We start from the raw sequence: 26,290 nt of genomic DNA, 5'->3' as shown, positions 1-26,290 counted from the left end.
AAACAAATGTCGCAGTCTGCAGATAAGACTGTTTCTACAGACGGTCCAAATTTTAGGACATGCTTGAGATAGCAGGTGCAAATTCAGACAAAAACGAACACCTACTGTTCCAGATGTGAATGGAAGTTCAGCTTCATTGATCATATTCAGAGTACACCTTCTTGAAGTCACTGATAAATTGGCAAATCCATCCGAAAACTTCTTGGGAGTCTTGATCCAAAGGCTCTCCGAATTTTATCTGTGGAAGAAAAATAAACAGTGATATTGTTTATTCACACAGTGAGTGAAAGTGACATGACATGTGGCCAAGTATGGTGACCCATACTTGGAATTAGTGCTCTGCATTTAAGGGAGAGAGCGCTGTATCTTCCCTCCCCCCACCTACAATCCCTGCCGGTATGAGACTCGAACCCGCAACCTGTGTGTTACGAGTCCGACTCTCTAACCATTAGGCCACGACTTCCACAGAACAATAAAAACTATTTCATCTTGTAATTGTTAATGGTTAATTGAAAGTCAAAATATAAATATAAATATTTTTCTATATATTGTGTAAATATTAGTGCTGTCAAACGATTAATCGCGATTAATCGCATCCAAAATAAGTTTTTGTTTACATAATATATGTGTGTGTACTGTTTATTTATTATGTATATTTAAATACACACACATGCGTGTATATATTTAAGAAAAGTATGTTATGTTTATATATTAAATATATTTATATATAATATAAATTATATGAATATAAATATAAACATGTAAATACGTTTAAAATATATACTGAATGTGTTTGTATTTATATATACATAATAAATGTACACAGTACACACACATATATTATGTAAACAAAAACTTTTATGTTGGATGCGATTAATCATTTGACAGCACTAGTAAATATCAAAATATAAATATAAATATTTTTTTTAATAAATTTTGTAAATATAATTTTTGTAATAATTTTAATAAATATAAAATAAATATAATAAAACATTTTTAAGTTTATAAATATGTTAAATATTATATATATATATATATATGTGTGTGTGTGTGTGTGTGTGTGTGTGTGTGTATAGTTTATAAAACTCATTTGCTGTCTACTAACTGCACTCGGTATCCAAAAATGAACATATCTTTCCACCAGAAAAAAAATACAACAAAAACAGCAAACAAACATTCTAAAACAAAACAAAAATAAATGACGTATTAATAAAATCCTGTATTTATAAAATGCTGCATTTGTAGTTACTTTGCAAATATTGGTCAAATCATCGTCTTTCTAAACATAGTTTGGAACAGCATGAAGGTGAGTAAATGATGGCAGAAATTGAAATTTTACAACAACTAACGCTGTGATCCACAGACCAATCACCTCCACAGCTGCAGACTCCAGAAATGCCAGTTTTATAACCTTAATGCTGATAAACTAAGAGAAATAGACTGTATACTGGCCAAAACCTGTTTTATTTCCAATCACTCTCAGTTTCTCTCTTCATCCTGGCTCTATTCTCCCCATTATTTCTGGCTCAACAGCCCCAAGTTGCTGTTTGCTGTATTTTTGCCCAAGGCTGAAAGTTTGGGCTGTAATTGTGCAACTCAAGTGATTCCCATCCCTGGCAGGAGACTCGCTCCTCATCATGTCAAGCTCACAATAGGCGGAATGTTCACAATGAACCGCTCGCAGTCTTTATGGAAAGACTTTATGGATATTTACCGAGACTCAAACCCGTGCCCTTTGGGTTATGAGTCCGACTCTCTAACCATTAGGCCAAAATTGGGACAGCTGGGAAATACGTTGCACGTTACAAACAGAGGAAAAGGATTTTCCCTAAGAATGTGTTCTTTATTATTAAGAAAGCTGTGTATTTTTGTCTCCTGATTCTGTCCAGCTGGACTTTTATAGCAAAAAGTTACAACAGTTACACTGTTTTGTATTCTCTCAGAAAAAAATGAGAAACATGGCACATACACTGCTGTTCAGAAGTCTGAGGTCTTAAGATCATCAAGGCTGCATTTATTTGATCTAAAATAAAAAACACTGTAATTACAGTAATATTGTGAAATATTTTTACAATTTAAAATAACTGGTTTCTATTTAAATATATTGTAAAATGTAATTTATTGCTGTGATACAAAGCTGAATTTTCAGCACCATTACTCCAGTCTTCAGTGTCACACGATTCTTCAGAAATCATTTGAATATGCTGATTTGCTCATCAAGAAACATTTCTAATTATTATCAATTTTGAAAACAGTTGTGCTGCTTCATATTTGTGTGAAAACCATGATAGATCTTATTTTTCTTTTTTTCTTTGATGAATATAGTTTAAAATAACTTATATTATTTGAATAACAAAATAATATAATAAAATAACAATAATTATTTGACATAGAAATTATTAAATATTATAAATGTATTTGGTCACTTTTGATCAATTTAATGCATCCTTGCTGAATAAGGAAATATAATAAATCCTGACCACAAACTTAGTGTATATCATAATGTAATGTAACATGAAAAACACGATCAATTTCTGTCTGAGGTGTCAAATGTACTGGTTAACTTGGATTAAATTTACCCACAAGGCCATAAAACAACAAAATTAGCAAAGCAACATTTCTTCATAGAACTGCATAGAATTTTTCTAGATATTGTTTCTATATGTTGTGCATAATTTTTTTGTATTAAAAATATATAAATATAAACATTTAATAAATTGAAAACAACAAATATTTTGTATTTAAAAGCTTTTTATTGCTGATAATTATTTTACTTTTTATATATTTATTTTGTGTATTTTAATTTTTCCCCCCTCAACCTTATAATTCAGTCATGTTAAAAAATAACAAATAAAATAAATAGCTGTCTACTAACTCTGGTTTTCAGTATGCATTATATATATATATATATATCATAGAGAACTGATATCATAAGTCAATCTCAATCCAGCATCATGTCCCTCACAGTGAGAACCAAAAAAAACTGTAACCTTGATGAATGGGTGGGCTGAAATATATCCCTCTTCCACCTCAGACCACCTGGCACAGATAAGCAGAGAAAGGCCAATCTCTAGATAGCCAGAGATCCCGGCCCATCCGTCTCCCAAAGCAACACAACAGAAGATATTGAAATAATAACTCAGGGATTACCAATATGTCAGTGTAGAGCTTCCTCATCTCCTCACACCTCTTCATCAGCTGTCTGAGATCGGCCTCATGCTTCTCGATGGCCGCCTAGAGCCCGGAGATAAAAGAAGAGCAGGTGTTACGGCTGCACTTTCTCCTTCTTTCCATTTCTGGAGAGGTAGCACTGGAATTCTTAACGCTATCAGCCTCAATGGCTTTTGATCACCGGTATTTCTTTTCAACCAGACCACATCCGAAAAGCTTTTATACAGTGAAAAGGTGTATCAAAGAAGCAGCTCTCAAGGGTCTGCGCTTTATATGATCTAGATTAACTTCCTTTCTCTGTGGAGTTGTTCAAGAATAATGCAGCATATAGAACAACATGGCCGGTCTTTTCATTATAATGAAAATGAGTAAGGACAGGGGCTGTCAAGCTCCAAACTGAGTAAAAAGCAGCATAAAAGCATCATAATGTGTCATGTGACTTGCGTGCTGCTGTTCTTCTGACGTCATATGATAGCTTTGTGTGAGGACAATACTGACATTTGAATCAATATTCACTGAGAGATGTAGCTTTGTCCAATTTGAATCATTCCTTTGAATTGGCTCTTTTGATCCAGTCTGATTGATTCTTGAGTTCAACTCACCGAATCACTGATCTGGTCACAGTCATTAAGAGCTCGCTTGAAGAGAAGATTTTCAAGGACTAACAACTTAAATTGCAATGACTTAGAATATATCACACAATAGATTTAGACAAACAATAGATTTCAGTCCATATTCATTGGTATTGACTATACATAATTCAAAATATTTCCCGGAAGAAACTACTTACATCACAATAACCAGAAGACATGGCATTATTACCCATGCGTTCGATCAAAAAATTGACATTTGAATCATTATTCACTGAGAGAAATAGCTGTGTCCAAGTTGAGTCATTCTTTTAAATCTTTGGATCCAGTTCACAGAGTCATTCAGATTGATTCTTGAGTTCAACTCACTGAATCAATGATCCATTCAGTCATTAAGAGCTTGCTGATGAAGTGCTGATGACTTACATTTTAAATACTTTGAATATATTACATAAATAACATATGCTTATGTTTTTATGATGCCTTTGCTTTTTTTTGGATAGGAAAAAAGTTCTTATGTATGTTGTTATTGACTAGGACATGATTCAAAATGTTGCGCAGAAATAGCTACTAAAATAAACCACATTAATCAGAAGACATGCCATCATTACCCATGATTTCTATCAAAAAGATTGACTTTTGAATCATTATTCACTGAGAGCTTTGTCCAATTTGAGTCATTCTTTTGAATATTTGGATTCAGTTGTCAAGCTGATTGATTCTTGAGTTCAACTCACTGAATCAACGATCTGGTCACAGTCATTAACAGCTCACTTGATGAGAAGAAGACTAATGACCTAACTTTAAAAGATGTAGAATATATCACACAAACATTTTATGTTTTATGTTTTCATGATACTTTTATGGTGCTTTTGGTGCTTTCTGTAAAGGTTAATCACATTAACACGATCCAACCATTAACCAATGTCTTCTTATAAATTCATAATAAATTTAAGTAACTTCATTATGTGATATAATAAAGCAAAGATAATTGGGTATGTTTGTAAATTACCTTTAAGTCTTTGAAGAATTTGGGGTGCTGATTGACTTCGTTTTTACTTTTACTGTATGTTTTCCTGTACTGGACGATCTTCTGAAATTCATTCTTCACTACTAAATGGTGACAAATGGGAAAAAATCTGTGATTAAGGACATTTATAATAGACCCCCTACACTCTATGAACTCAACTGCAATGCCTTTATGCATTACTGCACAAGCAAGCCAAGCAGCAACAGGTTTGAATGTACTGCTCAGCTGATTAAAAATGTATAAACAAGCAACCATTTCTGAAACACTGACGACTACAAATAAGTTCCACAAATAAGCATCCACGTACCGTCCACCTCTGCTGTCAGACCTTTGACTGAAGCTGCGGGAAAACCACAGAAACACACAATCAGAAGGCATTCGATCAAATCAGCCCCAAAAACATCTATCACATCTTCCCATGCAATGAAATTTTGATTAGAGTACCTCCAGGAACAGTCTCAAATTCTGCAAGCTCCAGGAAAAAGGTGGCCAAACGTGGTTCTCGCAACATGATCTGCTCCACAAGGGCATGCAGCAAGGTGAACTTCCGATTGTTCCCGCGCACCTGAGAAAGCTGGGAAAAGGAGGGAAAATAATGAATGTGTTTGTGGAAGTTTCTCCATGCACCTGTGCTTGAGAAAAGATGATACATGTGCTCTGTTCTAAAAACTATGTAGACAGCGTTTTAAGGCATTGGAGACACTTACATTATTCAGCCAAAATGCTGTGCCAATCCCAGAATTACAAAATTACATTAAAAAATTTATCAAATATATAATTATATAAAAAAATAATAAAAATGAAGATGGCAGATACATATATTCCATTCAATACCGAAAAAAAAATATTGAAATATATAAATAAAACAATTGGATATGATAACGAAATGTTGATTCATAAAAAATATTATATTTAATAAATAATAAGTAAATAAATAAGACTATAAAATAATTGGTTGATAAAATATGAAATAAATACATACATATTAATTAATTAATTAATGATAACACAATAATTAGTTAATAAAATGATTGATAAAAATAATTTGGTGTAATAAAAAATATTATTTTATAAGTGAAGCTAAACGGAAACTAATCCTAAAAACAACAAAAAAATCTTGCTACTTTTGCTACATTATATTTATATATATGTTACATGTATGCCTTGTTTTCTGTTCTCTCCGTTGTGACCTAGTTTTCGTGAGTTGCCTGATTATGTCATTCAGTTCACCTGTTGTCTCATAATCATCTCATTAGTTCCCTTTGTTTGGTTCATGCTTATAACTCCTCAGTTCTCCCTTAGTCTTCGTCCGTTCTCCATCTATGTTAAGTTGGTTTCCGTGCCTGTTCTTCTGGCTTTATCTGATTAAAAGACTTTTCGTTTCATCTTCATGCGAATTCATTCCACACAGAAGCGTGAGAGAAGAATGGACCAACTACAGATTTTATTTTTTTCTGCATTTTGTTCCTTTTTTCCCCACTCTTCTGTCACCATGGACATTCCTGCTGTGGCCCTGCTATGCCTGGAGCAGGGTGACCATCCGCTGGAAGACTACACACGGGACTTTTTACATCGCTGACTCATTACCCTGATCGCTCGCTCTGTGTTTTTTACCACGCCAGCCTGAGCGGACGGTCGAAGGCCTATATATATATAAATTTCAGCTAGTTGACCAGGCAACATTTTCCATTTTTATTTAGTTTAATGTGATGAGAATAACTAAAACTTAAATAAAATGTATAAAAAAAACTAAAAATTACTAAAACACAACAAAATGACTAATTAAATTGAAAACATAAAAACTAATATATTACTAAAACCTATAATGGTATCTCAATTATATTAAAATAAGACATACTAACATCATCTGCATTTTGTTCCTTTTTTCCCCACTCTTCTGTCACCATGGACATTCCTGCTGTGGCCCTGCTATGCCTGGAGCAGGGTGACCATCCGCTGGAAGACTACACACGGGACTTTTTACATCGCTGACTCATTACCCTGATCGCTCGCTCTGTGTTTTTTACCACGCCAGCCTGAGCGGACGGTCGAAGGCCTATATATATATATATATATATATATAAATTTCAGCTAGTTGACCAGGCAACATTTTCCATTTTTATTTAGTTTAATGTGATGAGAATAACTAAAACTTAAATAAAATGTATAAAAAAAAACTAAAAATTACTAAAACACAACAAAATGACTAATTAAATTGAAAACATAAAAACTAATATATTACTAAAACCTATAATGGTATCTCAATTATATTAAAATAAGACATACTAACATCAAATTCTAAAAGAATCAATTGTCTGTCAAGTGCAAAATGCTATTTGTGTGACACGAAAGTTAACAATGTTGAATGTTCCAATTTGATCACTTATAGGTTCAACAACAGTCAGAACGCTTCCTTAGAAGGCAGCTGTGTATGTAGGCAGTGCTTGGTAACAATTAGAAGGAGGTTTGGGAACGATTGGTCCTATATCCCCAATCAAATATCCCATCTGACTGGAGGGTACCGGAGGTAAACGAATATTTATCTTGGGTGTGCGTTTGTGAGAGTTTATGCACGCTCATGCACGCATCTTTGAATACCAATACCTTGCCCAAGGCCAGAGAAAGAGCGAGGTTTGACAATTCACCACCCACATATTACCATCAACTAAAAATGGAAGAAGATAATGTCCTTATACCGAAGCGTACCTCTATTACGCACATGTGAAAAACCAGTTATCATTTTTCCAGAAGGATCTCCTTGACATCTCGAAGGTTCTGCTCTCTGATTAACCACAATGCAAATCTTGTGGAGCGCCACAGCCTCGCGTGAGTGCTTTTAAAGATTTCTACAGTAGGCTAAAGACATTTTTGATCAAATAAATGCAGCCTTGGTGAGCAGAAGAAAAAAAATCATCTCAGAATTTTTCAATGGTAATGCATGACATATTGATTCCTTTTCTTTTTTTTATGTGATGAGAAAAATCACAAAACAGAGATATACAAAACAGTTAATTATAAAGTTTAGCAGTCATTATACAAACATATTTGACCCTAAAATGCTACAATTCACCAATCTGAATCAAGTATTCCAGAAAACCATGTAATAAATTGTTTAAAATGCATATTAATCTCAAATGTTGTGACATTTGCTTTAAACAGTGACAACAATTTTAAATGTTAATATATATTTAAGACTAAACATGCAAAGTGTTGCAAAGAATGGTCTTTCAGAATAAGGCATTAATATGTACTTTATAAGTAATAATAAACAGCCAATATGCTAGTTAACAATGAGAATTGGTCCTTAAAATAAAGTGTTACCAAAATATGATACACTAAATGATGAAATGGAATTTTTTTGAAAATGTCATGATGAACATGCCAGGACAGGGTGTTTCACTAATCATCAGAGGTTTACTTCATCACTCTAAAATAAGCATGTGGTTATGTTCTTTATTGTGTTTCTATGGAGGAAGCACAGAGGTGGTGCACTCAGATTCCTCATTAGCAAAGGATTATTGTGCAAGTGCCCTTAAATCTTGCCACTTAGGAACTGGGTTTCAAGCACCCTGGTCGCAAAAATCAATACAAATTACCGGCGTGTCACTAATGACTTAGTGAGCTCTGAAAAAAGCCATGCCACGTGGCTAATGAATTGGGCCGCTGCGGCCAGAGTTTGCACAAACCAACAACAAAGAGAAACTCATAGGTATCGCTGTGTGGCACGTCTGATGTGTGTAGTGGATGCAGTCGTATAAACGTGACTAAACCATAGGGCACAGTGGCAAGTATGTCACGATATGATACATGTCACAATCCAGTATATATGCCATGATAGAGTTCAACAACACTGGTCCATTCATCCTATTCTCCATAACTAATTTTTAACAATTATGTTTTAAGACAGAATGACTATGATCCTGCAGTTGTTAAGCAACGATATATACTTTCAACTTATGGAAACAGCTGGAAATGCAATAAAAAATCTGAGCAGCAACCGCCTACTCCTATAGGACTCATATATGGAGCACTGTGAATAATGTAATTGAGTCAGTCTCTCTACAATCTCAAAGGATTTATATATTTATTTATATGTGAATATTTTGGAATGCATTTACAATATATTGTATTTTGTCCTTAGGAAACAATATCAACAAAAAAAATAATAAAATGATCTAAATAATCAATTAAATATTATAAGAAAAGGAGTCACAATATTGGTCACAATTTAACAGTAATACCTGTAAGATTTATATGTCTCTTATGCTCACCAAGGCTGCATTTATTTGATCAAAAATACAATAAAAACAGTAATATTGTGAAATATTATTACAATTTAAAATAACAGTTTCTATTTGAATATATTTTAAAATGTAATTTATACCTGTGATGTAAAGCTGGATTTTCAGCATCATTACTCCAGTCTTCAGTGTCAGAAATCTTTCTAATATGTTGATTTGCTGCTCAAGAAACATTTATTTTTGTCATTTACTTTTTTCAGGATTCTTTGATGAATAGAACGTTCAAAAGAACAGCATTTATTTAAGATAGAAATCTTTTGTAACATTATAAATACATAAAATGCATGTCTGAATATAAAATCATTTTATAAATAAATAAATAAAATTTCACGAATGTATTCACTATCACTTTTGATCAATTTAATGCATCCTTTCCGAATAAATGTATTCATTTCTTTAAGAAAAAAATGGTTTTTGAATGGTAGCATATGTGAAAGATGGTATTTCAAAAGATGTGAAAGTTTGTTTGTGTGCAAAGCTGTGCATATGACACAACATGACCAAAAACAGACACTGCTACTTGCTGAAAACGAGAAAACCTACATTATTTTGAAAAATCTCATTCCGTATTATTAGTTTCCCCTAATGCTGCTACCAAAGCTGACCGGATAAAACAACCTGAGGAGAAATGAAAGCTAGTGAAAAACAAAAGAGAGAAATAAAACCAGCAGATGTTTGTCCTGTATGCCAATAAGAAGTTTTATTAGCCCTGGTTCTCCTCGCCATCCCCCACAGGTCATTTGCTGGCGGTTGCGGGTCCTACCTTAGTTAAGGACGAGAGGCGAAATCCCTTGGCCCTGTCCTTGCCTGCGTTCTGGTTGAGGTAATTGCCCACGGCCAGAAGGTACTCCAGCATGCTGACAAATGAGTCACAAGCCCACAGCTGCTGGCACATGTGGATCTTCTGGATAATCAGCTGCAAGACAAACACAGAGGCCAGAACATGTCATCTCCAACTAATCAAAGCGCAAACTTTTTCCTGCCTCTCACTTAACAGCCGTCGGCTCTTGAGTGCAGCCGGATTTCTCAGCGGTCCTGTTGACACAGACCAAGCTTGTCAAGTGTGTATCAGAGCCGACACAGGAAGTGCTTCTATTTATTATTTGAAGCTGGAAGGAAAGTTAAACCTGAGAACTGGTAGTTGTTGGGTTAAGGGGTTCTTGCTGAAGTAACAAGTACAAGGTACAATCAATGACTACCATCCGTCAACAAGGCACTTACGACAAGAGTGCCAGGCAAGTAAACGTGATAAATCAAAACTCTGGAACGGTATGGTGTATGACTGAGGTTAATATTACAGAAAACAATGCCGGTGAACTACAGTGGATGATCTATTGGCACAACTTCAAGTCAACATGAAATCAAAATTGACCCCATTTACTTCCTTAATGCACGTTCCTGGTGTTCTTGTGCATGCTGTCTTTGTGATCATTTATCAAAATATATTGACTTGTTTGGCCTCTGAAACAATGTTCGGCTGTCAACTTGCGTAAAAAAAATAACAGCTAGTTAATATAGTAAATTAATGCTGGTAAATTAAAAAAAGGCTAAGGCGATAGAAAGCATGAATGAATGAATAAATAAATAAATATATAAAATGCTCATAGTTCTTCACAGGACAGCATATAAAATAATTAAATTTAATAAATAAATTATAAATGAATGAACAAACAAACCTTTGAAATGATTTACCATTTAAAAATAAATAAATAAAGTGTCCTCAGGTGTCTCACAGGTCATAATATAAGAACATTTTAGAGAAGAAAGCGTGAATGAATGAATGAATGAATGAATGAATGAACAAATCAATAAATAAAATGATCCTTGTTCTTCACAGGACAGCATTTAAAATAATTGAATGAATGAATGAATAAAGGAAAGAATGAATGAATGAATGAATGAATCTGTAAAAAATGATTTCCCATTTAAAAAATCAGTACAATCAAAATAGCCTGTGGATGTGGTTTCATACAGTAAATAATAGAAAAATATAGGAAATAAGGAAATAATAACAATAACGATAAATAACAACAACAACTAAATAATAATAATAATATTTAATGATATTATTATTATTGTTTCAAACTAAAAAAAAAAGTGTCTGCAGGTCAGAAAACAAGCAAACAAACAAATAAATGCTCTAAGTGCTTCATGGTCACAATGTAAAATAAATAAATAAATCAATATATGCTCCAAGCACTTCAAAGGTCACAATATAAAATCATTTCAAATAAAGAAATTAATAAATAAAATAAATAAAAAAGGTTTACCATTGATTTCATGCTAAAATGGTCTCGCAGGATACCACATTGATGTATAGACAGTCCATTAATATTGCATAATATTTGGCAGCTGTCTAGAAATAAAACAATAGATTTAGTCTGATAAGTTGCATTTGTGAACACTAAACTCAGTGATACAGACTGAATGTGTAATATTCCCAGAACCACACTGGATTACTTCCAATTAACTTCACCAAATTAGATACACCATAATCATTTAGACTGTCTGATTTACATTCCTATTAATACCACAAGAAACAAGTTTATGCTACTCTTGGGGAAAAGCCCTTGTGATTTAGCCAAGATAAACAGGTTAGACTGAAAGGAATTGTGAGCTGCTAGCATTAAATGCTGAAGCTCTTTACAGTATTAGTTATTTTCCAACCTGTATAACAAGCTGAACCCCTGAGTAAAGAGCAACAGCAAAGACAGCAACCAAAGGAAAAGCTTGATTTGATATCTATGAGACAAACCGTCAGACCATATGCCCGTCTGTTTCCATCGCAACCTTCACTCGGCGATAATCCTCAATGCATTACCTTCGAGCGCTCTGCTTAATTTCTACCTGGTGATTCACACCCTTAAACACTAATTTGACCAAAGCTAGCTATGCTAATCAAGTCCCAGTGGGCAGAAACTTCAGCTAAGCTTCTTTCCAACACTCCAACACTTCTTGCATTACTAAAAATCCTTAGTGCATTGAACGCTCTCTGTTTACTAAAAGCTCACAATGCCACAAGGAGTTAGCATTCCTCAGACAGCTCTGAGACAAAGCACAACACACCTAGAGAGCTCTTTGGTATTCCCCACTCTAAGCCAGAGCAATGTTCCAGCTTGTCAGATGGTGGGTAAATCCGCCTTAATGTTACAGGTTTAAAAAGTCAACCATGTCAGACAATCCCATGGATTTAATGGTGGCGGTGGAAACAGAACCCTGGCTACTTGTTTGGGAACTCTTAAAAATGGAGGACCTTTCGCGGGGTCCAAACTGAGTTACATTATAACATTTTCAGAAACAAATAGCATTGATCTTAAAGGGTAGTTCAGACAGAAATGATCATTACTCATCCTCAGGTCATTCCGAAACTGTCTGCGTTTCTTTCTTCTGTGGAACGACAGGGTCCAAACAACAACAAAATTGGACCCCATTGACTTTTTCAATTCTCATCTTCTTTTTCTACAGAAGAAAGGAAGCCATGCAGGTTTGGAATGACATGAGGATGAGTAAATAGCTGTGTTTCCATCCACCGATTTTTATGGACATTTTGGAATACTGCATTAAACAATGCTGGATGGAGACGCCAAGATGCTTAAATTCCAAAAATTCCAAAAACTTGTGTAATCGTTTTTTTATCCGATAAGAATACATGTACATCAATTACGATGGAAACACATTTACCGAATAAATTCTGTAATGCGAATCAAAAACGTCATGTGACTTTGTGCGATGGGATGGCATAACAGGACTAACCTGCAGACTAATCTCTTTGAACAGCATCTGAAATGTTGTTTTGATCATTCTGAAATACCTGAGCGAAAGCCTATCATCAAAATTACCTCCCAGAACTGTCTTAAGGCTTGTTCACACCAGGACGAATATTGTGCGCGATTATCGCCGAGGTTTAACGCCTCGTGACTAAACAAAGGGCGCCAATGTGAGTGTGCACACCGAGGCGTAAAAGTGTTATTTTTTAAAAACCGCCTCGGGCTCGGTTTTTTGGTTTGACGTGCCGCGTTAAAAACTGGCCGACCAATGAGATTGGCGCTTTTGTTCACGTGCCTGGAGATGCTGAAGTTACAGTAAAACACGACTTGGTGGTGCTCAAGCACAAAACGGTCTTGTCGAGCACACATTGATACCTAACGACAAAGAGGAAGTAAGTAGACCAAGAAGATGCATCGAGGCAAGATGAATGTAGACCTGCTGGTCTCGATAAGAGGGAGTTGTTATGGAGAGGAATTGCAGATCAAATAGGATTCGATGTGTACCGGGGTATTTCTGTTTTTCATTAAGCGCTAATCTAATGTCAGGGAGTGAATTTACACGTTCACTCGGCTCATCGCCTGCGAAAATCGCTTGGGAATGAACACAAAAGACGCGTCGAAAAACGTCGGCGATAAGCATGCGCGACAATCGTTACAGTACCTTTACAGTACTGTTTTCTCAAATAGCAGGCATCTGCCTCCGAAAGCATGGTAACATGACCGCATTTACAGTGTTTTGCATAGGCTTCTCCTACTACGGCAAATAACTTTTCCAGTTTATCAGGAAGTTGTGATTTTGTTCTCTTCGTCTTGCTGGATGGAAACGGTACTGTATTTGCAAATTTTTTATGGGATATTCCAATTTTGTGCATAAGTTAAATTCACTGGATTCGATGGAATTATTCATTTATTCACCCTCATGTCATTCAAAACCTGTATGACTCCTGCTGAACACAAAAGAAGATTCCAATACTAAAAACTTTCCGATACAGAGTAATTTAATGCCAATTCACATTAATCAAATAAAGGTTACCAGAAAAATAGCAAATAGCATTAACTAACTAACAATGATCAAGTAATTTGTTACAGTATTAATTTATTTTTAACATTAGTTTATAAACTAACAATGTACAGTTGTTTTTTATGTTAGCTCAGGTCAATTAACCCTTGTGTGGTGTTCATATTTTTGTTGCTCCGCCAGTGTTCGTAGGTCTGGTGGACCTTCTGCAGTTTTGGGTTTTTAATTCTACGCAATCAAAACTTATATGTTAAAACACTCCACCGATGTTTACTTCATCCCAATTACAAGCGATATAAACAGCATATATGGTAAAAATTTGCCTGTTACCTTTGTTAGATCACATTCATGAATTAAAGTGCTTCAACATTGTGTGGGAACGGCAGGGGTGGAAACACAAAACTCACACTTACACGCTTACAGACTCTCTCTCTCTCTTACACACACACATACACAGATATAAACACACATATACATACTGATAGCAGGTCCAGACAGTAGGAGGACAGAGTGAAGGTACACAGTACCTAAAATTTCCACTCTTTTATAAGCCCTGGGTTCAGTGGACCCGAACATCCTGTATGTAATATAAATGTGTAGGGGGGGTGTACAGTGAGTGGTCATTGAAAATTTGTTCTGATGTATGTTCTTCACAGAAAATGAGCCAAGGCCAATGAGTCTGAGTTTGGAAAAATAATCAATAGTCCCGAAATAGTCCACAGACCAGAACACCATTCAAGGGTTAAATAATGTTAACAGACTTTTAGTATTGTATTTAGTAAATGTTTAAATCAATAAGACAACAGTAAGTATTTTTCATTGTCAGCTAATGATTTTAACAAGTGGATCTGTATTGTAAAGTGTAACCAAAATGTTACATTAAGAAATAAAAACGGGTTGCAAATGTTGTTTGATGCTGCCTTTCAAACTCATTAAAAAGCATTGCATGTGGCCCAATCAGAACATTTAGTCATAGGGCACATGTATATTTTGAAAAAGAGATCAGACACGACGATGCCATCAGAATTAACAGTTTCAAATAAATAAAAAATAAAACTTCCAACAGATCTTTTTAATATTTACTTTTGATTTCATGTTATTAAATAAATACAAATATCCTAACTAGAATGTGGAAATAACTTTACTGTACCTTCTGAAAACACTGCAAAACATGAGTTTCTGCCTCAGTATTTTTGTCTTGTTTTCCAGCACAAAGATTCTTAAAACAAAATGACAACAGAAGTCTTATTTTCTGTGAAATTTGTCAAAATAAAGCGAGTTTAAACATGATATATGACATATGAGGTCAGAAAAATACATTTAATTTAAACAGAAAACAATTTTCATACCCCACTGTCATATATTTGTTCTGGTTTTAAAGGGGTCATATGATGCGATTTCAATTTTTCCTTTCTCTTTGGAGTGTTACAAGCTCTTGGTGCATAAAGAAGATCTGTATAGTTGCAAAGACTAAAGTCTCAAATCCAAAGAGATATTCTTTATAAAAGTTAAGAGTCAGCCACACCTACCTAAAACGGCTCGTTCTAACACACCCTCACATATCTACATCACTATGTGGGAAGATTTACATAACGCCACCCAAATGTTCACGCAAAGAAAGAAGGCGTAACTTTTATTCTCGCTGTAGTATTGTTGTTGCCGCCGCCATGTCGTGAAGGCGCTGTGTGCTTCGTTGTGAAAGCGAAACTCCTTTGTTTGGTCTTCCAAAAGAGGACGATATCGCTTCGTCATGCCTAGAGCTGATCCGTGCTGGTCGCTGAGTTGCTGAATACTTCAACTTTGCGCTGTGGATCGCTGAATTGGCTTTCACCGTGGACGAAGCGGAGTCCAGCCCGGAGTCGTCACATGTCCTTCCGGACGCTCCTTCGTCGAAATCGCCAGCCGCGCCATTCTCAAGCCCGCCGCCTCTGCTCACTCTAACCCTCCGCCCGTTCCTCACGCTAGCCCCTGGCCTCTGCTCACTGTAGGCTGCCGCCGCTCACTCTAGGCCGCCGTGTGCGACGCTGTTTCGTTGTGAAAGCGAAACTACTTCGTTCCAAAAATGGACACGACTAGAAATCAGTGGTTAAGTTGTATTTACAACACTGTTCCAGAACACTTCAACCCAAATATTCAGATGTGTGCAGCACATTTTATGGAGGACTGTTTCCTGATCCTGGTAGAGTAGACTACAATGCCGGCTGTTCTGATTCACAGACTGTAAGTACGTTTTTTATATTTAAAGAGTTTTTATATTTTATATATTTAAAGCGAGTTTTTTGGGTAGTGTATAAGTCATTATAATCAGTAATTACTGTATGTCCCCACTGGATGCAACGAATGCCTCGTTTATAATGGGTTTTCATGTTTTGAATCATCGCTCCGGCCTGACAGGGCATCACAATATGGTAGGGGCGTAACATTTCCGTCACACGCTTGAGGTATTCGGCCAATCACAATGCACTGGATAGCTGGCCTCGCTTTTTCAGAATGTTGAGCTTTGTAAAAATCGACGCGTTTCAGAAAGGTGGGGCATAGAGGAGAAACTATAATGTACAGTATGTGGAAAATAATGTGTTTTTTTAACCTTAAACCGCATAAACACATTTCATTACACCAAATACACAAAATAATGTTCTTTTTAGCAGCATCATATGATGCCTTTAAGCACTTAATTTTACTAATTTTCTCAGAAAACAAGACTTCAAAATGTCATTATACAGAAAACAAGAATTCATTCATTTTACAAGTAAATCGATCTTGATTTAAGGATGTTTACATGTTTAAACTGGAAAACAAAAGATGAATACTAAGGAAAATATGCCATTTTTTGCAGTGCATGTGTGCAACATTCAGTGCTGCTCTAATTTAAGACCTTTTTTAAGGTAGAAGGTTGTATTAAGCCTGTTTAAGACCTGTTGAAACCCTGATTCTCATGACTGACACAGAAGTGTGAGCGATTCAAATGACCGGCATCTTTGACGACAGTCGGTGACACCGCTGAGCACAGCAAGGTGGACAGAACAGCAAAATCGGCTAAAATAGCTATCAATTCCCCGAGGCAAACAACGTAAGCCCTCTCTGACACCCGAATGCTGAGTCAAGCCGATTTCGATGCCGTATAACACCCATAACCTCTGGAAAAATCCCAGACGCGTCCGTGATCCTGACCTCCACACTTACTGCCTTAAACTTGCAGCCGGTATATAATCATCTGTTCACACAGAAAAGCTTGTGAAGATGAATGTCACATCTTTGCATCCCATTTCGGAGCACAGAGAGAACTTAACATCTGACAGAAACGTATTCAATGGTGCAGAATAGAAGAGCACGGTGGGTACAGAGAAACTCAAATAAAAAAACTTTTGAGATGCACTGAAAGTACAAGAGGGATTTCAGCATTTTTTTTTTTTTTTAACTCGCAGGTAGAAAAAGCCTTCAGAGTGCTCTTTGGGCTACATCTCTTCCTGCCTGCCACTCTCTAACTAATAAATGACTTGAAGGAAATTTGCCATTAGAAACTCCATCAGCCCACTCTAAGTGCTGATTCGTTGCGAACAGAACCCCTGTGTATTAATGCATGCTTCTTTTTTTCACCTCAAGTCCATTTCATTTATTTTTTTCTGAGCACCTGCTGTCTGCCAAGATTATCTTTTGCATTAGTAAATGAGCTTTTTATTCTTTCTCTTTGTTTTTTTTTTCCTCTCCGTTCAGCTGTGTGCCTCGGGAGCCACCTTTGCGAAGCTTCAATACTGATTTCTTCCAGGCGTACTGTGAGACTCCAGTTCACATGAGATTGTTTTTCCACAAACAAACTTTCATTTTCTTCTTCTGTCAATCATAATAATCAGTGCGGTGTGGTGCTAACTGCGAAATAAAATGCCAGCGTGCACACAAACATGCAAATTGTCACTCACACACACACACACGCACGCTGCTTATTGTAACTTAAAAGTCATAATGAATGCATCCAAAAGAGCCTCCCTTTCTGAAATAAATGCATTCTATATTGGCGGCTTATTCTGAATGTGCCCTATCTGTAAGCAATTCAGCAGAGTTCAGAGAAAAAGAGAGGTGAAAAGCAAGAGAAACAGAGGCAGGCCGACACAAACATGACTGACAGGTGCATATGAGGTGTTTGTAATGCGAGTCTGACCGGCGTGAGGTCCTCCATACAGATGGGCAGCTCTCGCATCGTGAGCAGCAGGTCCAGACGGGTGCTGAGGTTCGGGATGCTGCACATCTGAGGAAGAGGTGACATATCATCAGACGGCCTGGACAATGTCAAGATAAGCCGCTATAAACATGCTCAGGTTAGTACATATGGGTAAATCTCACTAACAGAAAACGTCCAGGTCCATATTTCACACCAAAATCAAAAGCATAAAACACAAGAATTTATATTTTTAGATAACTGCACTTATTTACAACATTTATTAATCACAAATAGACATAATTAAATTTGATTAATATTAAACACGATATTAATGCTTACCATAAATGCTATAAATTTTAAATCAAAAGTAAAACACTATATAGCAAATAAATTCTTTAAAAATCCTACAATGTGATTTTCTGGATTTTTTTTCTCATTTTGTCTCTCATAGTTGAGGTATACCTATGATGAAAATTACAGGCCTCTCTCATCTTTTTAAGTGGGAGAACTTGCACAATTGGTGGCTGACTAAATACTTTTTTGCCCCACTGTATATATTTCAAGGTAAAGACATTTATATTTTACATGTTTTATGTATAATGTATCTCTAATTTTAAGTGACCACCACTGCTGGAAGGTGTTCCAGTAAGAAATCATTATGCAAGGCTCATTATCCAGGAATGATGTTTGCTGAAAACCATGAAAAACTCAAATCTGTTGTATAAATCCGATCCTGAAACCTTTAGAATGGACTGGTGCTGTGATTAATGCATCACAAACAGCATGTCCAGGGTTTGTTAAAATGACTCAAGATTCCTCTCAAACACAAGACAGCAACTGCTGAATTCTCTTACAAAATCCCTTTAAGTCGTGTGGTTCATTTGCAGTGTGAAGATGAAGGTTAAGAATTCAAACCAACAGCTGTCAAATTAAATCCCCTCATGGATTTTTCACACAATGAGGATCAGAAGAATTCAGTGCACTTGAAAATATGGCTGTGCACACATAAGCCGACCAAGGCGACTGACTAGATGGCCCAGAATCTGTAGGAAATGTCTAATGCAGACTAATATACATATGAGAATCTGCATGTGATCACAAAATCTGGAGGGATGCTTTTAGAAAATGCACAGTAATACAACAATGTCTGGATGAATCTCCTAAAGCCTGTTAAGAACTTGTAAGAGACATATTTCACCTCAAAATGAAAATAAATTATTATTCAAATTCCAATTATTAATTTAGAATTGTAATATTTTCACGACAATCAAGCAGTTTTCTCCAAAATGTAATGCCAAAAATAACGGCTATTAGTACTACTTTTAAAGTATTTATGCATCATATATTTAAAAAGTACATACTGTACATCACAGATAGCATATACATCATAGAAATATAATTTGTTGATTTCTACATTTTTATGGTTTGAACAAAATTTTTTGGTTTATTTTAATATAATGTAGAACTAATTTATTATTTCATTTTGTATTTGATTTTACGTAGATTTGAATTTAATATATTAATATAGTTTAAATGAATAATTGAATAAATATATACATTACTTTCATGACAATCAAATATTAAATATTTCTATATTATCTTAAATATACAGTGGGTACGGAAAGTATTCAGACCCCCTTAAATTTTTCACTCTTTGTTATATTGCAGCCATTTGCTAAAATCATTTAAGTTAATTTTTTTTCCTCATTAATGTACACACAGCACCCCATATTGACAGAAAAACACAGAATTGTTGACATTTTTGCAGATTTATTAAAAAAGAAAAACTGAAATATCACATGGTCCTAAGTATTCAGACCCTTTGCTGTGACACTCATATATTTAACTCAGGTGCTGTCCATTTCTTCTGATCATCCTTGAGATGGTTCTACACCTTCATTTGAGTCCAGCTGTGTTTGATTATACTGATTGGACTTGATTAGGAAAGCCACACACCTGTCTATATAAGACCTTACAGCTCACAGTGCATGTCAGAGCACTGTGCTCTCAAGGAATGGAGAGCACAGTGGCCTCCATTCCTTAAATGGAAGACGTTTGGGACGACCAGATGTATTTTTGATCAAATGAATTCAAATAAATTTAAAAGAAACAGCATTTAACAGTATTTGTAATTATGTAATTATGTGATCACTTTTAGGCACTTTTTGTGACCAAAATGGACAGAAATTTTGATGTAAAATTTTTTTTGTAAGAAATTAGTTTTAAGACCGTTAAGGTTTAAACAGTAAAAAGCCTAAACTAAATGGTAATAAAAATTTAAGTTCGATTAAATCTAGTGCACATAAATGGACAGTTATTACCATTTAACCCTCATTTTTGGGTCATATTTCCCCAAGGAAGATTTTCTTTTTCCTGAAAATGCTTACTGTTATTCGCATTGGACTTCACCCTACTGACTTTGCTCAGGGTATAACAACTAAGGCCAATGACCAACCAACCAGTTCCAAAGCCTTTGCTAAATGAAAGAAAACTATTTGACAAAAAGATTGAATCCCGGATTTAGTGATAATATAGCATAATGAGTTTTTGCAATTTTTGAGCAGGAAAACCAAATCAAATTTCAGCACAATTAAACATGTACCAGACCAGCATAAACTACCTTGGATCAGCATGAAATTCATAAATATTCAGCACGCATGTTTTAACTTTAAGCTGAGAAGCTGTCCTAAAAATGTGGCGCTCATGCCAAGAGATACTGAAAAAAGCAGCAAAACACAATGTCTGCATGTGTTCATAGAGAAACTATAAATCAATCAACAGCACTACTTAAAATACACATACGCCACCACTTGTGGAGAGATTAACTATTGTGTCAGGTGTGGAGTTTGGCAGGCTGCTTTGTCTCCATGTAACGCTTACCTCCTGAGAGAGGCAATATGCTCGTCGGAGAGACCACCTTCCTCTTCATTTATAATCAACAATTTGTCCTTGAGCTCTTTTGGATGCACAGGGAAACTTTTGAGGAAAATATCTGTGGGGACAACACATAATAAAGTTACACACACACACATAAACATTCAGTCTTGAGCAACACTTGAAACAACCTCTCCTGACAGCAGCTCTTCCCACCTGCTATGAAAAACTCCAAGCATATTTTGAAGACAAAAGGGTTGTGTGCTTAATTACCTCTCTCTACACGAACCAAGGAGGGCCAGATGCATGCTGATTTGCATTGTACAAAACCTGAATTGATGGGAATTTCATTTTACCTAAAAAACCTGGCTATGCTGAAGTTGCAAACATAAAATAAGGAATGAGTAATGAGTGCCGTGGCGGCTGGGATAGCGCTCATTACGGTAACATATTCATACTTTGATTGAGCGGCACCAGGTTCAAGGGTACAATTACAACGTTAAGTCTATTTTTCCTGTTTGCAGAACCTGGAACAAATTGGTATTCAATCTATTATGAAAAGAAGGGTCTTGCATCGCTGACATTATTTCATCTCAGCAATGAGCCCAGCAAGAAAATCCACATCTTAAGATTTCACCCATTCTTATGAACATGGAAGGCCATGCAACATTCATAAATATCAACAGCCTCACAAACACAAAACAGATTGAGTATTTATTATTCATGATCATGTTTGTGTCTATATGACAACTTATTTCCAAGCAGGATATTTGACAAGACAAAAATGAAGGGTGGGTCATGATTTTACAACAACAAAAATTTTTTATAAATGGGTCTCTGACAAATAACATGGACACGCGGTTTTTTTTTAAGCATCAACATTTGAGGTTAAAATGTGTAGTTTAAAATGTGTATTTTTTTTTTTTTACTGTTTAGTTTAGGCTTTTTACTGTTTAAACCTTAACAGTCTTAAAAAAGAATTACTTAAAATTACTTACTCTTTGTCTCCATCTCTGTTTGAAACCTGCAATTGCAATTATTTGCGGAATTTACTTGGTTGTGCACCAGCACGACGACTCAATGCGGATAAATCTATTTTGATGTGTGGCTGTCAGTCACCACACCGGTGTGGATACTATACTTCAGAATCACAGATTTTACGTCTTGGAAGTATGACCCAAAAAATAATTTTCACCGGATATTGTCATCTGAAGAAGTAATAGGGCTGCATGATAAATTGCATGCGATAGTAAATCTCCATCACCTGCTTTCAGATGGAGTAGCATTTACTACACAGAGCCGTATAATTCACTGACAAGCTACGTAAAAAAAAATCACAGACGATATCATCGATATTATACATCGATATTATGAAATCGTGCTGCGATGATAAAGTTGTTTGCGTATAGCTTCTCAGTGAACTATGGCTCTTTGTAGTAAATGCTGCTCCTTCTGAAAGCACGTGAAAATACCACATTTAATAACGTATTTACTACAAACTCCCTTCATAACGTCAGTTGAGTGTTTGAAATAAATCCTTCCGCAAGATGATGTGGCTTCTTACACAGAATAAGGCACGCAACATATTTCATAGTATTCTAAGCAGTGATAAAGGCATTGCATTATTATATACGTTATTATAACGAAAATTATACTAAAATTATTAAAACTTTAATTTTTAAGGAATAATCACACAACAACGTCTTCCATGTTTTATTGTTTATAATAAATCCCCTTTGTTTGCCAAAAAAATTAAGTTTGTTTAATTTTCAATAATTAAAAGATAAATTAAATTAATTTATTATGCCTTCATTTGATAACCAGAAAATTGTAAATACACAACACAGAATTTCTGAGGAAAAAAACAAAACAATTCATAAGGCTATTTTAAGAATAAATTTGGGAAAAAATAAAATGAGCACACTCCCACCAGCGGACAGAGAGCGTGCATCAGAAAATATGTCGCGTCAATCACGAATTTTTACTGTATTTTTGATCAAATTAATTCAAATAAATTTAAAAGAAACAGCATTTAACAGAATTTGTAATTATGTAATTATGTGATCACTTTTAGGCACTTTTTGTGACCAAAATGGACAGAAATTTTGATGTAAAATTTTTTTTGTAAGAAATTAGTTTTAAGACCGTTAAGGTTTAAACAGTAAAAAGCCTAAACTAAATGGTAATAAAAATTTAAGTTCGATTAAATCTAGTGCACATAAATGGACAGTTATTACCATTTAACCCTCATTTTTGGGTCATATTTCCCCAAGGAAGATTTTCTTTTTCCTGAAAATGCTTACTGTTATTCGCATTGGACTTCACCCTACTGACTTTGCTCAGGGTATAACAACTAAGGCCAATGACCAACCAACCAGTTCCAAAGCCTTTGCTAAATGAAAGAAAACTATTTGACAAAAAGATTGATATATATATATATATATATATATATATGTGTGTGTGTGTGTGTGTGTGTGCATATATATATACACAACAAAAAATATACACAGTTCACAATTTTCATAACTTTGGCTCTGTATGCCACCAGATTAGAATTAAAATGAAACAATCAAGATGAAATTGAAGTGCAGACTTTGAGCTTTAATTCAAGGGCTTGAACAAAAAAATAACATAAAATGCTAAGGAAATACATCCATTACACAGACCTCAAATGCTCAAATGTAATTGGACAAAAGAACATAATCATAAATAAAATTAATAATTTTTTATATTTTGTTGAGAATCCTTTGCAGGCAATGACGGCCTTAAGTCTGGAACTCATGGACATCAGCAGAGACTGGGTTTCCTCCTTTGTGATGCTTTGCCGGGCCTTTACTGCAGCTGACTTCAGCTAGTGTTTGTGGGTCTTTCTGCCTTTAGTTTTGTCTTCAGCGAGTGATCGCAGATGATGCTGTATGCTTTGGATCATGAGCTGTTCCAAGCCTTCTCCATACTTTTTTCTTCCTGTCATTCTGGTAAAGGTTGATCTTAATTATAGCCGCCCTAAGAATGCTTTTCCAGAAGTGGTCTGACTTTTTTAAAGATGTTTTTTGGCAAATCTGGCCTTGTTTGCACCTTGTGCTGAACCCTCTGTATTTGCTCTGGTGAAGTCTTCTATTGATTGTAGACTTTGACAGTAACACACCTACCTCCTGGAGAGTATTCTTCTCTTGGCTGGATGTTGTGAAAGGGTTTTTCTTTACCAAGGAGAGGATCTTCCGCTCATCCACCACTGTTGTCCCCTGCAGACGTCCAGACCTTTTTATGTTGCTGAGATCACCAGTGCGTTCTTTTTTTCTTAGAATGTACCAAACTGATGATTTGGCCACTCCTAATGTTCCTGCTATCTCTCTGATGGATTAGTTTTGTTGTTGAAGCCTAACAATTGTCTGTTTCACTTGTATGGAGAGATCCTTTGACTGCATGATGTGGGCTCACAGCAACAGCTTCCAAATGCAAATGGCACACTTATGGCGCTTTTCCACTGCGTGGTGCGACTCGACTCGGCACGGCACGGCACAGCTCAGCTCGGTTTGCATTTCCACTGCAGTTTAGTACCGCTTTAGAGTGGGCGGGATTATTCACATGTCGTTATAGTTGCGCCGCCTCAACTACCACGACTCCTGAAAAACTTTATCATTCCCCATCGCCCCATCAAGCTCTCGCTGGATCCGCTCCTCTGCTATCAACAAGAGGAACGTCTGTACTTCCTCAACAGACCACGAAACCCATTTTTGGGTTTCCTTCGCTGACTGTGCTGATTTAAATCTAGCGGGTCTGTTTTGTCTCGTGTCGCAAGTGCAGTGACGCAGGTAGTGACGATTCTCTCCGGCCAATCAGTGATTAGCAGAGTTTACACGTCATGTTTTGATAACGGTACGGTTCACTTGGAACCTCAACCGAGGTGGTAATGAAAAGAGTACCAGGTACCAGGTAATGTACCCAGAGGAAAACCCCCCAAAAGTGAACCGTACCGAAACATACCATGCTGTACCATGCAGTAGAAAAGCACCATTATGGCGCTTTTCCACTGTGTGGTACGACTCGGCTCGGTACGGCTCAGTACGGCACGGCATGTTTCGGCTCGGCACGGTTTGCGTTTCCACTGCAGTTCAGTACCGCTTTAGAGTGGGCGGGATTATTCACATGTCGTTATAGTTGCTCCTCCTCTACTACCACGACTCCTAAAAAAAACTTTTTCATTCCGCGTCACCCTATCAAGCTCTCGCTGGATCCGCTCCTCTGCTATCAACGAGAGGAACGTCTGCTCTTCCACAACAGACAAAACTTTTTGGTTGTTAAAAAAGGGTGCGCTCGTTCAAAACAGTTGCGTTCGATCCTTCGCTGGCTGTGTTGATTTAAACCTAGCGGTTCTTTTGTGTTTGTGTCGCAAGTTCAGTGACGCAGGTAGTGACGATCCTCTCCGGCCAATCCGTGATCAGCAGAGTTTACACGTCACGTTTTGGTAACGGTACGGTTCGCTTGGAACCCCAACCGAAGTGGTACTAAAAAAAGTACCAGGTACCAGGTACTGTACCCAGTGGAAAACCCCTCAAAAGTGAACCATACGGAGCGGTACCGTGCCGTACCATTCAGTGGAAAAGCACCATTAGAATCAACTCCAGACCTTTTACCTGCTTAATTGATGTAGAAATAACGAAGGAATAGCCCACATCTGTCCATAAAATGGCTTTTGAGTCAACGGTCCAATTACTTATGGTCCCTTGAATAAGGGGGGAGGGTACACAGGGCTGTACAGTGTGACATATATGTCGCACGTGCTACGAAAAAACTGGTCTGTGCGATTAATAAATTTACCACTGTAGCACGCGTGCGATACAGTTTTGCATGTTCATAACACAGCCACTTAATAGAGTGAAGTGATTTCGTTGTGCTTGTTCGTGTGTGTGAGATTGATTATACTTGGTAGTTAGGGGTGTACGATATTACGATTTTTGATCGTGGACGATTAAAATGTCTCCACAATCTGCTTTTGAAGAAATATCGTAGTATCGTGCTACAGCGCACATTCTATCAGCTGCAGTTCTGGCACCTCCTCCATCTCAATATAATGTACAACGCCACATACATTGCATTCACATCAGTGTTAGCTCAGTGGTAGAGTTACTCTCAGGGGACACTGCACTTATGCGCAATCACAAAATTACATTATTTCCATCTGCTTTAAAGCCATACCGGTTAAACGTTTAATACCCTTGCTGTTCTGCATGCGCTTTTTCTGAGTGCTTACTCATGCTTAAAAGCGCCTGATTATTGGACTAAATTGTCTTACGCGTCTGATTGATTTTGAGTATAGTACTGTCAAAAACACACATGGTTTACATATAAACACAGTTGGTTATGTCTAAAATGAAAGTAAACA

General features: G+C 36.2%; 1 pseudogene; it reads right to left on the bottom strand.

Moving 5' to 3' along the window:
- Positions 1 to 133: 133 nt before the first annotated feature.
- Positions 134 to 26,290, bottom strand: part of LOC107562252 (formin-A-like) — a 45,640-nt pseudogene continuing 19,483 nt past the window's right edge.

The sequence above is a fragment of the Sinocyclocheilus grahami genome, unplaced genomic scaffold (genome assembly GCF_001515645.1).
Source record: "Sinocyclocheilus grahami isolate Dianchi unplaced genomic scaffold, SAMN03320097.WGS_v1.1 scaffold815.1, whole genome shotgun sequence".
NCBI lineage: Eukaryota > Metazoa > Chordata > Actinopteri > Cypriniformes > Cyprinidae > Sinocyclocheilus > Sinocyclocheilus grahami.
The sequence above is the reverse complement of the archived record's forward strand: the minus strand, read 5'-3'. Positions and strand labels throughout refer to the sequence as shown.